Genomic DNA, 16,872 nt, shown 5'->3' on the forward strand with positions numbered 1-16,872 from the left:
GAAAATGTCAAGTGATCTGACAATTCCTTCTGTGATAATACTTATGTGTATAATTACCCTTTTGCCCTTATGTCTATATTGAACACAAGGCATAGACCGTGTCATCCTTGTCCAGTTCAATATTGGGCCCATAGACATTTATCCTGTTATGCAGGATGGGCAAATTCCATCTAGGTCACTCATGTCCCTCAGCATGCTTCGTGGAGTACCCATCAACTGTCTTTATGGTTATCCAGTTACGGACAACGTTGGATCAGCAATAAAGCACTCGACTCTACATCTAGGGTCCATAGTGGTTTCAGGTCGAAGAGTCGAATACACTATTATCACCATGAGAATAACTTATGACACTTTGCATAACTTTCTATATAGTATTCTCATAGCGGGTCAATCCGGTATAAATATTACTCCTAATATTCATACCTATGTTTAAGACTTGATAACTCTTTATCCATGATCCATGAGATGTGATCATCAGTCTACAAACATAATAGTCTTAATGCTTTAATGTTATCCCACTTCACACTAAAGCTCGACTACGGATACTTTAAGAATAGTGTCCTTATGTTTAATGTGTTCTCATGATTAAGTCACACTTAATACATTAAACGGACTATCTATTCCAGGGACTTTATTAATCAACCATAATAAAGAAAATGCCTTTTATTATTAATAAATAATTCGATACAAGTACCAAAAGATATTGGCCTCTAGGGCTTACACCAACACAATGGGCATTAGGGGTAATGCCTGATTGGCTCTAGTGCTAGTGGGAGATTGTTGGTGTAAGCCCTAGAGGCCAATACTTTTGGTACTTGTATCGAATTATCTATTAATAAATAATAAAAGGCTTTTTCTTTATTATGGTTGATTAATAAAGTCCTTGGAATAGATAGTCCGTTTAATGTATTAAGTGTGACTTAATCATGAGAACACATTAAACATAAGGACACTATTCTTAAAGTATCCGTAGTCGAGCTTTAGTGTGAAGTGGGATAACATTAAAGCATTAAGACTATTATGTTTGTAGACTGATGATCACATCTCATGGATCATGGATAAAGAGTTATCAAGTCTTAAACATAGGTATGAATATTAAGAGTAATATTTATACCAGATTGACCCGCTATGAGAATACTATATAGAAAGTTATGCAAAGTGTCATAAGTTATTCTCATGGTGATAATAGTGTATACCATTCTTCGACCTGAAACCACTATGGATCCTAGATGTAGAGTCGAGTGTTTTATTGTTGATCCAACGTTGTCCGTAACTGGATAACCATAAAGACAGTTGATGGGTACTCCACAAAGCATGTTGAGGGACATGAGTGTCCTAGATGGAATTTGCCCATCCTGCGTAACAGGATAAATGTCTATGGGTCCAATATTGAACTGGACAAGGGTGACACGCTCTATACCTTGTGTTCAATATAGACATAAGGGCAAAGGGGTAATTATACACATAATTATTATCACAGGAGGTTTTGTCAGATCACATGACATTTTCGTGACTTGGGTAGCAGTGATGTGTTGCTAGATACCGCTCACTGTTTATTATGTTAAATGCGTGACTTAATATAATTGCCAACGTCGCGAAAACCTACAGGGTCACACACAAAGGACGGATTGATGAGAGATAGAGTAACTAAGGAACATCGTAAGATACGGTGCACTTAAGTGGAATACGAAATATGGTAAGGTACCAAATACTTAAGTGATTTTGGCATATTATGAGATATGGGCCAAAATACACTTAAGTGGGCTTTTTAGCTTGAAGCCCACACAAGTGGTTCTATAAATAGAACCCTTGGGTAGAAGCATTGTCACTCCACTCAGACTCAAACTCAAGTGAAGACTTGGAGTTTCGTTTCCCTCTCTATCTCACTCAAAGCCTTCATTCGTACCAGCTAGCACTGAGATTGAAGGAATCCGTTCGTGTGGACTGAGTAGAGACGTTGTCATCGTTCAACGTTCGTGATCGCCCCGTGGATTTGTATCCAAGGTTTTGATCGTTACAAGAGATCTGCACCAAAGGTTTGAATCGCCACAAGAGGTAACGATTCTATCACTGATCATGCCCATTCGTAAGGATCACTAAATGGAGAAATTTTTAAATTTCGCTGCGCCTTAGATGGTAATTCTCCTTCAAATCCACTACTTCGAATTAGTAAACTTAGTTTTACAAGAACCATTGAATCTTATGTTGTTCAAAGCCTATTCCTAATCCTAGTGTATTTTTATTTAAGGACTCCCTCTAAATATGAGAACCTACTCAATTTCTTCTCAATCATACAACCCGTGATTGGTGTTTACAACTTAATGAACAACGTTAAATATTATAATTCAACTAGGACAAACCTTTTATACCAATCTAATGAAACATGGAGGTGTACACAAAGAATCAACCATAATCCGGTTATGGAATTTACTTAGAATACAAGAAACACTATGTTCTCAAGCTTATAGACTTAATATCTTGGAACAAGGTTTACAACTCAATAAAAACCAAACTCTATGCCTTATGATATGAAAGTAGGCGCTAGAGTGGTGCGCATACAAAGACTCAAAAGATAAACTCTAACACTAGGTATCTTCAAAAGTTGCACACCTCAAAAGTGAGGTTTGAGTCTCCTTAAATATAAATGCAATCCCGAGCTTTTCTTCTTGGATTTCTGATTTAATTTAATCCAGAATAACAACAAAATCTTGTTGTATTTGATTCACTCTATAAAGTTCTCCAACAAAAGATACAATTTGTTATTAATTCAAATTCAAATTTAAATTTGCATTCAAATTGATTTTATCTTCAACAATTGTTAAACAAATCACACAAACATATTGCACAAAAATAACAAAAAATCTGGTCGAATCAAAACCAAAATCTCCCTCCAAAAACGTAACAATATTTGCCTGCTGAACCGGAGCCAGATATTGCACTGCACATGTTGGAACACCGCGTTTCACATGTTTCAACATTACATCCAAATTAACTATTCTCCATAACTTGCAAATCTTCTGATGAGAGTGAATCTTGGATAGAAAAATATTGACCCACAACTGCAATAATTGTCAGATGTTGGAGCATACAATAACATTTGTCTTGTTGATGAAGACCAGATGTTGTACCATACATGTTGGAACATCGTGTTCCACATGTTCTACCAGAGCGTCCAAAATGACTTTTCTTCATATAAGTATTCTTTGTAGAGTAGTTCTTGCACCAAACATTCCTTTGAGGTACATTTAATCAAATCTTATTTGACTGAAACAAATCCAAATATTTTCCAGTTGATTTTGGATTTCAACACAAAACTTCTTCCCAAAAGCAAAACTCTGGATCATCTGAAGAAGTCATCACCTCAACATTGTTGGAACAAAATTTGTTAATACCATATCCCTTGGGGTTTTATGATAACAAATTATTTAAAGAACAATTAGATATTCTAACATTTGTTCAAGTATGAAGGATTATATCATAAAGAACATATGAAGAAATGCTTGAGAAATCTGAATCTGAAGATTAGACTATGGCTCTAAAGATCACTTCTGAAGACTCTGCCTCTGATGGAGATCCAAACTCTGAAGAAGTCAACTCTAAAGAAATTCATCCTTTGGTGACCCATACTCTGAAGCTTCAGAAGTAAAGAAGAAGACTCTGATGTGATCAGCCTCTGAAGAGTGAAGTCTGAAGGAAAGTCATCCTATGAAGTAGAAGCTCTTCTACCAAGGCAACTCTAACAGACTTATAACCTTTTTGATCATGTGAAAACTTAAGAAAACATATCTCTCTTGGTTGTCTAAGCTTTGATGGATCATTCCTATTGCAAAAAGGTGTTTTCTTGATGTGTATAATCAAGTACAAAGGTTAACTAACCTTTTGGTGAAAGTCGTCAACGTCTCTTTTCTCTCCTCTTTATATAAGGAGTTGCAGGCCTGAAGTAGAAGACTACTAAATAACAATACACCACATCATAGGACTCTGGACATTGATATTCAAAGAGAAGACACTATAAAATTTATTAGACTTAGAACATCTTAACATTGTCTATTTTTAGAAGTTTTTAAGTCTTATAGTCTTTCTAAGTTGTATTTTATTTACACCTCTGGTTGCATATCAAGTGTAATTGTTACCCAAATCTCTTAAAATTTATTATAGAGTCGGAAGTCTCTTGCTTTAATTCTTGGGCATTTGAAGTCTTTATCTTGTAGGCTAGGGAAAGGAAGTCTCAGACTTGTGTGTTTTAGAAAGGAAGTCTTGAGCATGTGTGCTTGAGCAAGGAAGTCTCAAATTTGTGTCTTTGAACAATGATGTCTTATACTTATGAGCGTAAGCAAATAAGTCTCTTGCTTGTGTGTTTGAGAATTTGTAATCATATTTGGTTATAGTGGAAATCCCTTGGAAGTACAAGGGGACTAGACTAATCTCAGGTTGTGAAAGGAACCAGTATAACTGCTTATGTCTCTTGTGCTTTTACTTTACTTGCTTTTGAACTATTTTTTGTTGCTATCATTTGTTTACATCTGAGTCAGATTCTATTTCAGAATCTAATAAGATATACAAGAGTTCAGACTCTTAGTGACTCTGAACTGAAGATTAAGACTCTAATTAAGATCTATCAGAAGTAGAAGTTGAAAAATAAATAGAAAATCCAACACAATTCTACACCCTCTTCTTGTGTTTTTCTAACATTCAGTTGGCATTAGAGCTGGTATGTGTTAAACACTTAATAGTGGTGCAGAAAAGTTCCTGAGAAAAATACATACAACTTTCATGTCAGGTGAATCTGGGTTCAATGGGGGTACTCCTCATGGTGATAATAATCATGATAAAAGTACATCTGAAAAGAATAATTATGTTGCTAGACCTCCAACGTTCAGTGGATACTATACTGAATTTGAATGGTGGAAGAGAAAGATGTAAACTCATATTATAGATCTTGATGATGATTTATGGGATATCTTAGAAGATGGCATTGACATTCATGTCAATAGTGTTGGTATGGCCTTTAACAGAAAATCTCTCACACCTGCTCAGAAGAAGATCTACAGAAAATACCATAGAGTGAGAGGCTTTCGTATAGATTCTTTGCCTCATTCTGAGTACATAAAGATTATTGACAAATCCACTGCCAAAACCATTTTTAAATCTTAATGTGCTACATGTGAATGGAACCAACAAGTTCAAGAAGCCAAAGCAAATCTTCTGGTTCAACAATATGAGTTGTTTAGAATGAAGGAAGACAAGAACGAAAATACTAAGAGCTTTGTTCTTTTAATGTATGAATGAATGAATGGATGTACCAGTTTTTTCAGGTATAAGGTCTCATAAGTCCGAGGTATGGATGAAGGATAAGTTTAATTGCTTGATCATATAGGGTTCTTACCAGGAACGATCTAGGGTTTTATCGAGGTTCCCGGATTCATGGATTCGCCAAGAGTTTTTCCACTTATGACAAATTACTTGTCAGGCGTCAAATCCTTCGAGGGAATCTATTTCGGTGAGGTTTTCATACTGACCCTTAAGATAACAACATCTTGAGGACTCACACTACACAATCATTGACACCGGGGTTCTAGACAAGGTTCTCAGAGTCATGGGTCCACCATGAATGTTTGTCGCTTATGTCAAATTACTTGTCAGGTGTCAACTCCTTCAAGGGAACTTACTCTGAGCGAGGTATTCGTACCGACCCTTACGAGAAAAACATCCCGGGGACCCGCATTGGGCGAGCATTATTCCTAGTTGGTCAAAGGTTAATTGTTCTACAAAGATCCTTAGAGTCACAAATCATAATGAAAACATCGAAGCTTATGACAAATTACTCGTCGAGCGACAACATTCTCAAAAAAACTACTATAAGTAAGATTCTTGTACCGACCCTTACGAGAAAAACATCTCGGGGACCCGCACTCCTCAACCCCGTCCTATCTTATGTTTCTTCTCTAGACTCGGGTGGAGAGTCTTTCCCACAATGTTTGAAGCAATCAGAGTATCTATATAAAGAGCTCGTTAGATCCAAGTAACAAATATAAGATAATAACAAAGCATAAGGTAAGATATATACAACGGCAAAAAAATAGAAGAAAATGAATAAGAAAAGCTAACAAACATCGCAAATTGGACTAAGTTAGGCTTAACTTTCTATTGCTCGGAGCACTCCCCAGCAGATTTGCCAGTTGTCGTGCCTCAAAAAATATGATCCATCATGAAGCATATTGCACACTTGCGGAAAATAGTTCGAACAAAGTCACCACCGAACTTTATTTATTCCAATGAAGGAAAGGAAAAATATCGATAAAACCTTTAAAGAGAAAATGGTCGTCGAAACCATATCTGGGTTCGTGAGTTATTATGCAAGGGGAAAGTATTATTGTCCCTCATGTTCGTTGTACTCAACGAGAACCTTTTAGTTAGATTTGCGATTGAATGTTAGCTTACATTACTTGTTTTCTTCGAATGATAAAGATGCAAAGAGGAAATAAAAGGGATTGAAAAAAGGTTTTTTATTAATGTGCTTGGAGAGATTGCAGGTCTCTCTCCTACGTATCCTCAGTTACAATAAAGAACTCAAAACTTAGTAGTTCGGATAAAAATATTTATTTGTTAGTCGATTTTAGCGAAATTTGTTGTTGTCGCAATTGAACGAAAAACATTGCTTATCCAAAATAGTTTAGAGGAGCGAGCATTGCATCACATTGAATGGATTTCTACATATCAACATTCATGGGAAAATGTCACTTATCTCAACTCCAACATATGTGGATGAGGCATTGTTTTGCATCGTCTCGAGACAAAAACATCTTTTGTTTATGAAAAAGGGGTTTGACATCAAATTAAGGTGGAAAAGAGTTTGATTTGTTTGAGTATGTTTTAGACTTGAAAGGCGAAGTATTTATGACTTATAAGAGATTACCACTTAGGCTTAACACTCCGGACTATGACTGAACCTTTCATCCAGGTAGTCTTTTTCTTTCAATTGGTTTAAGAAATTGTTTGAGTAATTATAAATATTTTGAATGAAAGACGAACACTTGGGCTTGCAAGCAATTATCACTTGAGCTTAGTGTTCTGGACTATGACTGGACCTTTCACCCAGGTAGTCTTTTTCTTTCCATTTTATTGAAAAAATGAGACGCATTCATATTTTAGTGAAATACGAAGAGTTTATGGCTTGCAAGCGATTACCACTTTGGCCTAATACTTGAGACTATGACTGAACCTTTCACCCAAGTAGTCTTTTTCTTCCATTATTGAAAAATGTCCAAATATATATTAGTCATTTTGGATTTGATTATGAAAAGAACTTGATGTTGGGTCAAGCTTTTGATTTGCATTGTTGAGGGGTGAATTAAATTATGAAAATGGTTAGGGAATGGTTTGAATTAGTGAGATTTTGAAAACTAACTTGATGTTGATCAAGTATTTGAAAGGTTGATTTTATTATACACATTTGTGTCTTGTTTAACAATCAAAGGTCTTCATACAAGATTACATAAGCCATGCAATGACATATAATCATTCAATTAACAAGTATCACATAAGGCATACAAGTATTCAACACTCAACAATTAAGGATCCAGTGATTCACACCAACCAACAAAGATCAATTATATTTTCAAAAATCAAGGCAAATTCTAAGACTAATATGAATTCCTTTTTTTTTTGAATTTTAGAAAATCAAGAGGACAACCAAAATTCATACATCTAAATAAATCTAAAAATGTCCTTTTTTAAGGAAAATGGAATTTTTTTTAAAAAGAAAAAAAAACTATTGAATATAAAAAAACAACTAATTTCTATTCTCATTACTTTTTATTATATATAGAAAAAAACTTATTTTTATAAAAAATTAGTTTTATTCTAAAAAAAAACATATGAAAGTATTAATTTCTTATTAATTATATAACCATAAAAACAAGTTTTATTAAAACAACTAAAACTAAAAAAAAGAAATCAAACAATAAATAAATAAAAATCATAACAAATGGGCGAGAGGTGCGCGGTTAGGCGTAGGGTGTGAGGCCCATAACCACCTTGGGTGCAGGTAGGGGCTGCTTGCCCATGGATCTAACTGGTCTGGTTGATGCTATCAAGAAAAGCATCAAACTAAATTCTCAAAGAGAGAAAAAACCTAGATCCTCTCCTTATTCTCTCAGTCACTCTCTCCCTCTTTTTTCTCTGAAACCACGTAGGTCTCATCAAAACAACCATGACGCACGAAAAAAACAAAAAAGGTAAAACAGAAACTCACCTAAATAATGATTCTAAATCACGACCTCATCTTCATGGTCTCTCATGTCGAACCCTAACTATGAACAATAACAGAGCCCTTCAAGCCATTAACAATGTTAGAGAATAAAATATTCATGAGGAAATCACACAAACCAAAAAATCAACTGAAAACCTTGACCTCAAACAATCCCATACCCATGATTTTCATTAACTTTAAAAAGGTTACATCATACAATGCAATGAGAAAGGAAATGCATATCAACAGCAACAAATAAAAATCGTGGGAAAGTAAAGCTACCAAAGGAGGGCGCATAAATCATGTGGAAATGTTTAGGTAACTTCCTTTCCCTCTTTCACTTTTATTGGCGTGATTTTCTACATGTGAGTATTGTTGCTTTCTTCTTTATTTCAGTGTTTGCTTATTATTTGTGGCGGGGTAATAACTCAGATTATTCAGAGCTTTGAGGCTCTAGTTACCTTTAGGAGGAGCTTTGAGGTGGTCGGTGAAAGGTTTTAGGGTGAGATTTCTGCAAAAGTTTGTTAGGGTTTTCCGTGTGTTTTGTAATGAGCATCAGATGCTCTGATTTATAAAGAATATGGAGTTAAGGAATATTCCTCTGAATGAGTGAAAATTATTGTTAAATGATGAACTGAGAATGAGCTATCCAAATATTCAATCCATTAGATATTTTTTTTCCAAAAATTTTATGGGGACCCCTTTGGATTGTGATAGGTTTTTTGTCTGTAGTAAAAATGAATTTGCTTATAAAAGTTGTGTGGTCCCTAATATTATTTTAGTAGAATAGAAGTTTTAATGATGTAAAACTATCATTCTTACTTTAGCTTCAAATAAAACTCGATTAAGAAAAGCAAATTGACTTTAACCTTCCTGTTTGTATTTTGGATCATTCATATTGCTGCTACTTTTTTTGCATTACTTGTAACATGTTTAATGCTCAATGTTTGTAGGAGATGTGTTATAGTGTGGCTTGGAGTGTAAGCGTGATGACTTATGATTTGTTGTGAAAGAAACTTGGTCACGAATAAAATCAAATGGAATGTGAAGGCGGTTGCGTAAAATTTGTGAAGGTGGTGTGGTGTTGCTTGGATATGAAACAATCAAAGGTTGCCAGGAGTTTGAAGACTTAGTGCTAGGCTAGGATTCAAAAGTCTTATTTTATTTTATTGGGACTGTTTGTGACATGCTTGTATCAAGCTTCAAAGTATTGTAATAATCTTGCATTTCATTTGATTTTCTTTCTATCTTGGCACTTGACTTTTTGAATGAAAATGTCTCTTTTGTATGCAAATGGTTACAAGTGAATTGGTTTGAATATGAATGGATGAAAGTTATTAAATATGATTGAATATGTTAGATATTATTTAGAATATAAATGAAAGTTATGGAATATGAATGAATCAAGTTGATTCTATTAGAATGTGAATGCAATTTATGGAATATGAACGAATATGAATGAAAGTCATTGAGATATTCCAATACCAAGAATATGTAAACTTGTCAAAATGACTAAGGGAAAATTTTAGGGTATGATAGTTGTCCCTATTTAAATAACTTTATTAGATGGCATGAGTAATTGTAATCCTCATATAATCCTGGTAAAATTATTTAAATACAAAAAACCCAAATTTCCCCTAGATGTAATGACATGCTATGCTGTGAGTTGAAGGACTTCTTTTTTTTTTTCCGCTGAGGATATGAAATAGAAAACAGACTCTATGAGGATTATATAAGATGTAAGGTGGAAAAAAGGTATGTCGGGGATAATATGATGTAAGGTTGAAGTGACTCACTGAGGATATACTAAGACAAAATGGTTAGTATTGGCTTCTCAGAGAACATTACCACAAGGGTACATGACGGTCTTTGAAATGAAATGAATTATTTCAGATTATCACAGAATGAATGAGAAAGTATTATGGATTCTCACATAACGGTAAAAATAAAATTTACGGATTCTCACGTAATGAAAAGATGAGGTTTCAGATTCTCACCGAATGAAATAAGAAGGTTATGGATTCTCACATAACATGAGAGAAAAAATACGCATTCTCACATAACGAAAATAAAATTTTTGGATTCTCACATAACAAATAATCCACATACAACTTACCGTTTCTCACATAACATGGATGGAAAGTTACTGATCGCGACTTAGTAAGTCTATGGGAATCGTGACTGCAAGTGCACAGTCCTATCGCGTAGTTTTAAAGATTATCGAACCCACAAGGACTAATAATCGAACGTATCATGGTCTAATGTTGCTATGTAAATCTAAGGCCGATGATCGTTCTAAGATTGGAGGGATGAAGAGAAATAACTATAACTTAAATAGAGGATTAATAAAGATATATGATAAAGGGATATCAGTATGTAACGCATCAAACTTCGGGGATTCGATAGATAGTTGGTGTAATCTTATTGGTCAAAATATTCTTCAGTAGAAATTATTTATAGAAATGACTTAGTCTCACACTCTCGTTTTTATTGACTCTGACCATACTCCTAAACCAGAATGTTTGGCTCTCACGGTCTCATTCTGAATTTAAAAGTAATTTTTGAATATGAATAAAGTCTAATTTATCCTAAAGCGCTCTCGTTGTGTTTAGGATTAATGCCTAGTTTCAGCTATCTGGTTAAAATCTCAAACTCTCGTTCTTGTTGACCGTAACCTTAGTTTGTTTTGTACTCTCGTGCGAAAAACAATTTGATTAAAATAAGAAACTAAGAACCGGAAAAATAAGTTTTATAAAAAAACTAATGTAACACCTCAAAATTTGCCCTCCTCTCTTGGGACTAGCTTGACATATTGCATTGCATTTCTTAGGTCATTAGTCATTAGCATGTTGCATATCATGTGGCTACATTGAGCAAGTCATCCTCCTAAGTCTTGGCCAGAAGATAAAAGGTTGATGTATGCAAGTGTCATACCCCAAAATTTGCCCATTAATATTTCAAGACATTTTTCAGGGCACTCCGACTCATTTTTATGACACTGATCTTAAAGGAACAAAGGCCCAGCTCACGAGTGGCCCAATCCAGAAAATGGCCCAAACTGGCCTGCTCGCTAGGCGAGCAAATCCTTCGCCTAGCGAACATTCGCTACACGCTCGCCTAGCGAAGCTGGCAGATAACAGAAAATTCTGGGTTTCACTCTGAGCCCATTAGGTCATGAAAAAAGGCATTATAAATACCACAACTCCAGTCAGAAAAAGAGAGGACGAAGGGGGACGAAAACGGAGAAAGGAGAGCCCTAGCAAGCAAACCCTGATACTCACAGGAGGCAAACCCTGAAGGAACTCGGCGGCACCAAGGTCTACCTCTGCCCAATTCAATCCGATTTTCCGATTCGAAGTCGCAATTCGGTCGCTAACAGGTTTACCTTGCTATTATTGCATTATGTTCTTAATTTGCATATGGCTCTATGATTAGATTTACGAAAATGTCTTAAGTTTGGCATGTGAACTTTAGCATGTACCTGAATACCTTAAATGACTAACCATATAATTGCTGTAATGAAAGCCATAAGGCATAAAGTTGGTTGGAATTGTACTGATATCAAAACCAGAATCCGCAGCCACTCGCTAGCACATCGCTAAGCGAGCATGCAACGAGTATTCGCTAAGCCTTCGCTAGGCGAGGCAGGAGCGAACGTGACAGTAGCTTACTTTTTTGTTTTGTTTTTTTTTCACTCATGTTTTATCATAGCCATGCATCATTTATCAGACCCTATCTACTGTTGTGATTTTTTTTTGTGGTGTAATCCTCGATTGCACCCTGATTTGGTGTTCTGACATGTTTTGTTGAGTTTTGTAAAGGTTCACATACCCCAGGAAAAGATTGCTTGTTAGGTATCCCACTTTATTTGTGGGGTACCCTTATGGAGATTCACCTTGAATTATTCAATTGATTTTAATGTATTAATTTTATGGCGAAGATCCACCCTAATGGCTTAATTGGTTTTAATGTATTAATTTTAATGTGGACCTAATTACCTGATTGATTACGACTATATAATTAATTGTAAAACTTTGCCGTTAAACATGCGATCTCGGACCTCTCTTTGTTACCCTACGATTACGGTCATGTCCCGCGAATATGGGGATACACTTAACAAAGACCCTTCGGTTAAATCATCATAGTCCCTCGAATGTTGCCTTTGTCCCTCGATGACCCTTCGGTGTAGCCTACGGTTAAATGATGATCGTCCCTTCGAATGCTAAGGTATCCTCACAACTGTTGCCTTCAATGACCAATCGATGACCCTACGATGACCCTCTTACATCCAGAGGATAAAACTACTTACTTCTCAATAGTAAGGACAGTTTTACCCTCATGAGGATAAGAAATGCCCGGAAAGACCTCGGACAGGTATAACCCTTAATTGCTCATTCATAACCTAAAATACTTTTCACACCTCACACATTTCAAAACCTCCATTAGAAAATCACCACTTGGCATACATTCGCACTAGAATCATTGTCGAGTTATATTTTTCTAAACGACTTTCAAAACTAAACGAGATAACCACTTTGTATACATTCGTGCAAGAATCATTACAAAGTTAAATTCTCCTTTTCAAAACATCTCCTACACATTTCTCAAACACTTTTTTCAAACAAGGAAAACATAAATGATTGAGCAATTAAGAGCCCATGGATAACCATGGATACAAAGGGTGCTAACACCTTCCCTTTGTATAATGTACCTCCCGAACCTAAGAATCTAAATAAAGGTCTTTCCTGTTCTTTTCCACCTTTCCTTATGGGATAAAAGAAAAGTCGGTGGCGACTCTTGCTAACCGCGACATTGCGATTAAAAACACATTAAAGTCAGTTCACTGTATGACAGAACTGGCGACTCTGCTGGGGAATACAAAGAGAGGTCACCTTAAAAAATCATTTATGTTTTCCAATTGTTCCTTCTTTTAAGGGTATTTTTGAGTGAAAGATCCTACACCCGGATCTAGTGTACCTTAGGTAAGTAGCAATAGATCATCGCGACTATCCGGCGTATACTGGAATGGTTAAAATGATGGCTACGGTTAATGTGACACTTTGGATGTCCTGATGTTCCTCATGTTTACTTGAGGAAAAATTTGGCATTCGCGTGGTGTCATCAAAGCATTAACCAGACCTTTAGAACCCTAATTGACTCATCCTAGCCATTAGAAAGTAGTGAGATAACTGGCTTCGGTTCCGACCGGGGTTGGTTGATACTCGATACTACACTCTTTGAGATTGGACTTTAGGGAAGCTTTGGTCAACCACTTGGTGTTGCACTGAAGTGGACTTAAAGAAAGGTCAATGATTTGAGATCCTTCTAGAACCCGGTTACTATTCTAGGACAGGTTGAACCAACCAAACTTCAGTGGGGAGGGTACTTACCTATGGAACTCATGCAAGCCTTAAAACTTAGGAATGATTGTTGTGTGACTTGCTTGTGCTTGCTATTTACATAACATCATAACATCATAACATCATAACATCATGACATTGTACTAACCATTTCAAGGACTTAGGGATTTAGCTTTGCTCTGTTAAACAAGCTATGGCTCCCAGGAAGACCATCCGGATTAATCTTGTAGCAATCTCTCCTCAACTCAAGAACTTAGTGTCAGAACTTTCCGATCATGCGCAGTTCATCAAGAGACATGGTTCTCTTCTCAATTTAGTTACCACTGGGTTCAAAGAAGATATGATGAGAGTTTTATTCCAGTTCTTCGACCCTAAACATCATTGCTTCACATTCCCAGATTATCAGTTGGTACCCACATTGGAAGAATTCTCCAGACTGCTTGGGATACCTATCCTTGATCAACTACCGTTCAGTGGTTTAGAAAAGGTTCCGAAGTCTGAAGAAGTTGCCGCAGCTTTACACATGACGAAGTCCGACATTGAAGCTAATTGGGTAACAAGGAGTTGAGTTAAGGGTTTACTTGCCAAATTCCTGACAAATAAGGCCCGAGAATTCTTAAAAGTTATGAATGTCCGTGCTTTCGAAGACATCCTGGCATTGCTAATATATGGCTTGGTGTTATTCCCTAATCCAGACCAATTCATAGACATGAATGCTATTAAGATATTTCTCACTCATAACCCTGTACCTACCTTGCTGGGAGACATTTTGCATTCCCTCCACACTCGTACCATGAAGAAGCAAGGGACTCTCATGTGCTGCATACCTTTGTTGTCTAGGTGGTTTATTTCGCACCTTCCTCAATCGGTCTTGAAGAACGAGCAGAATTTGAAATGGTCTCAAAGGATAATGTCGCTCTCCCACCCAGACATCTGTTGGTGTCCTCAGTTCAAGGAAAATGTTACCATCATTGACCGTTGTGGCGAGTTCCCTAATGTACCACTCCTAGGAATAAGAGGAGGTATTACTTATAATCCTGCTTTAGCTCTGCGACAGTTTGGTTGTGCTCGAAGAGATGATCCACATGAAATGATCATCGAAGGCATTGTGTTCGACTATGACAACGATTCCCAAGGCCTCCGTCAAAGATTTGTACGAGCTTGGGGCATGGTGAAGAGAGGTACGTTAGGACAGAAAAATTCTATTCCTATGGAACCTTATCTCAGATGGGTACGCGCCAGAGCTCGTGAACTTGTCATGCCATATCTTGCAATCGGACCTCAGATTGTCGAACCTGAAGCTGAAGGAGGTGCTCCTCAGATCATTCCTTATCCAGATATGCCTACCAATGTTGAGGAACTAAAGAGATCCTGGATCCAGTTGAGAGAAGAAAGGGATACTTTCGAGACTCAGTTCGTCGCAGAAAGGAAGAAAGTGTTAGAACTTACCAGTCAGCTTAATGAGGAACGAAGACTCAATGCGTATCTTCGCCCAAAAAGAAGCCGCCCCTGGGAGACTTGAGCTTTCATTGTATTTTTATTATTATTCCTTTTGTAATGAACATTGGTCAAATAAATTAGCAATAAACATTTCTCTCTTGTTGGTGATTTACGCAAAGTTAAGTTCCAAAAGTCCTTGAAAACATTTCATACATTGCATAGCATAACATAACACTGCATAACAGGTATTCTACAAGTTCAATGTTCTCGCGGTCTTCCTTCTAAACAGAAAAATGGATCTCGAACAAACTGTCAAAGATCTCCAGACTCAGAATGCTCAATTCAAGGAGATGATGCTAAGCTTATCCAATGGGCAGGAGGAACTGAAGGCTCTTTTGCTCGAAAAGAAGAAAGATAAGAAAGTTGTGAGTTTCATTAACCCGGGAAGAAGGCGTAAAGGACAGGCCGCAGGAGTCAAGTTTGGGATCCCGAATGGTCCAGAAGAGGAGACAGAGAATGATTCAGAAGAGGAGAATGTCGATCTCTTCAACCCTGAGGACGACGATGAAGATTATGAAAATGAACAGTACTCTCCAAGAGATGATAAGTACAAGTTGCTGGAAGAACGTATGCTAGCTATGGAGGGTCAGAAGGCGCTCGGTCTGGATTTCGAAAGTTTGGGTCTGGTCTCCGATGTGACCATTCCTCGCAAATTCAAAATCCCCACTTTCACTAAGTACGATGGTGCGTCCTGTCCTCAAATGCATCTGAGAGCTTATGTGAGAAAGATTCAGCCGCATACCACTGACAGGAAGCTATGGATCCATTTCTTCCAAGAGAGCCTGTCTGGCACACAGTTGGAATGGTATTATCAACTCGAGAGCTCTGACATCCGCACCTGGACTGATTTAGCAACAGCTTTCTATAAACAGTACCAGTATAACTCTGAACTAGCGCCTACCCGGCTACAGCTGCAGAATATGACTATGGGATCTAAATAAAGCTTTAAAGAATATGCTCAAAAGTGGAGAGATTTGGCTGACAGAGTCAAACCCCCTATGACTGACAGAGAATTAGTGGATATGTTCATGGGCACACTGACCGGCCCATTCTACAGCCATCTACTGGGAAGTTCTTCATCAGGTTTCACTGAACTTATATTGACAGGTGAACGTGTTGAAAGCGGCATCCGAAGTGGAAAGATACAGGCGGCTGCCTCTGCAAGCACCAAAAGGTCCTATCAGGGGAGGAATGAATCAAATGCTGTGTACGGTCAAAAGGGTCGTAACAAGAAAAACCGTGACCATGACATCGGAGCAGTTACGATTGCAGCACCACCATCTCAAAACTTCCAGCCCAAACAAGACAGGCCAAGAAGGCAGTTTACCAGGATCAATATGACCTTGGCACAGGCACTGCAGGGAAAGCTAAAGGCAAATTTGATCACCCTCAGAGATCCTCCTACGAATCCCAACACTACTTCTTCTCGTTATAACCCTAATGCCAGGTGTGCATATCACTCCGATAGCCCCGGGCATGATACAAACGATTGCTGGTCATTGAAGAATAAGATTCAGGATATGATCGAAGCTGGAGAAATTGAGTTTGAGCCTCCGGAGACCCCTAATATCATCACTGCTCCTATGCCTAATCATGACAAGACGGTTAATGCCGTGGATGACGACGATCACGTTTCCAATGTGGCGGACTTAACATCTCCTCTCCCGATCATAAAGAGGAATTTATTACAAGCTGGTTTATTTCCAGGTTGTGCTGAAGATTGCAATCTCTGTATATTCTAACCAGATGATTGTTGGGAAT

The sequence above is a fragment of the Lathyrus oleraceus genome, chromosome 5, assembly GCF_024323335.1.
Source record: "Lathyrus oleraceus cultivar Zhongwan6 chromosome 5, CAAS_Psat_ZW6_1.0, whole genome shotgun sequence".
NCBI lineage: Eukaryota > Viridiplantae > Streptophyta > Magnoliopsida > Fabales > Fabaceae > Lathyrus > Lathyrus oleraceus.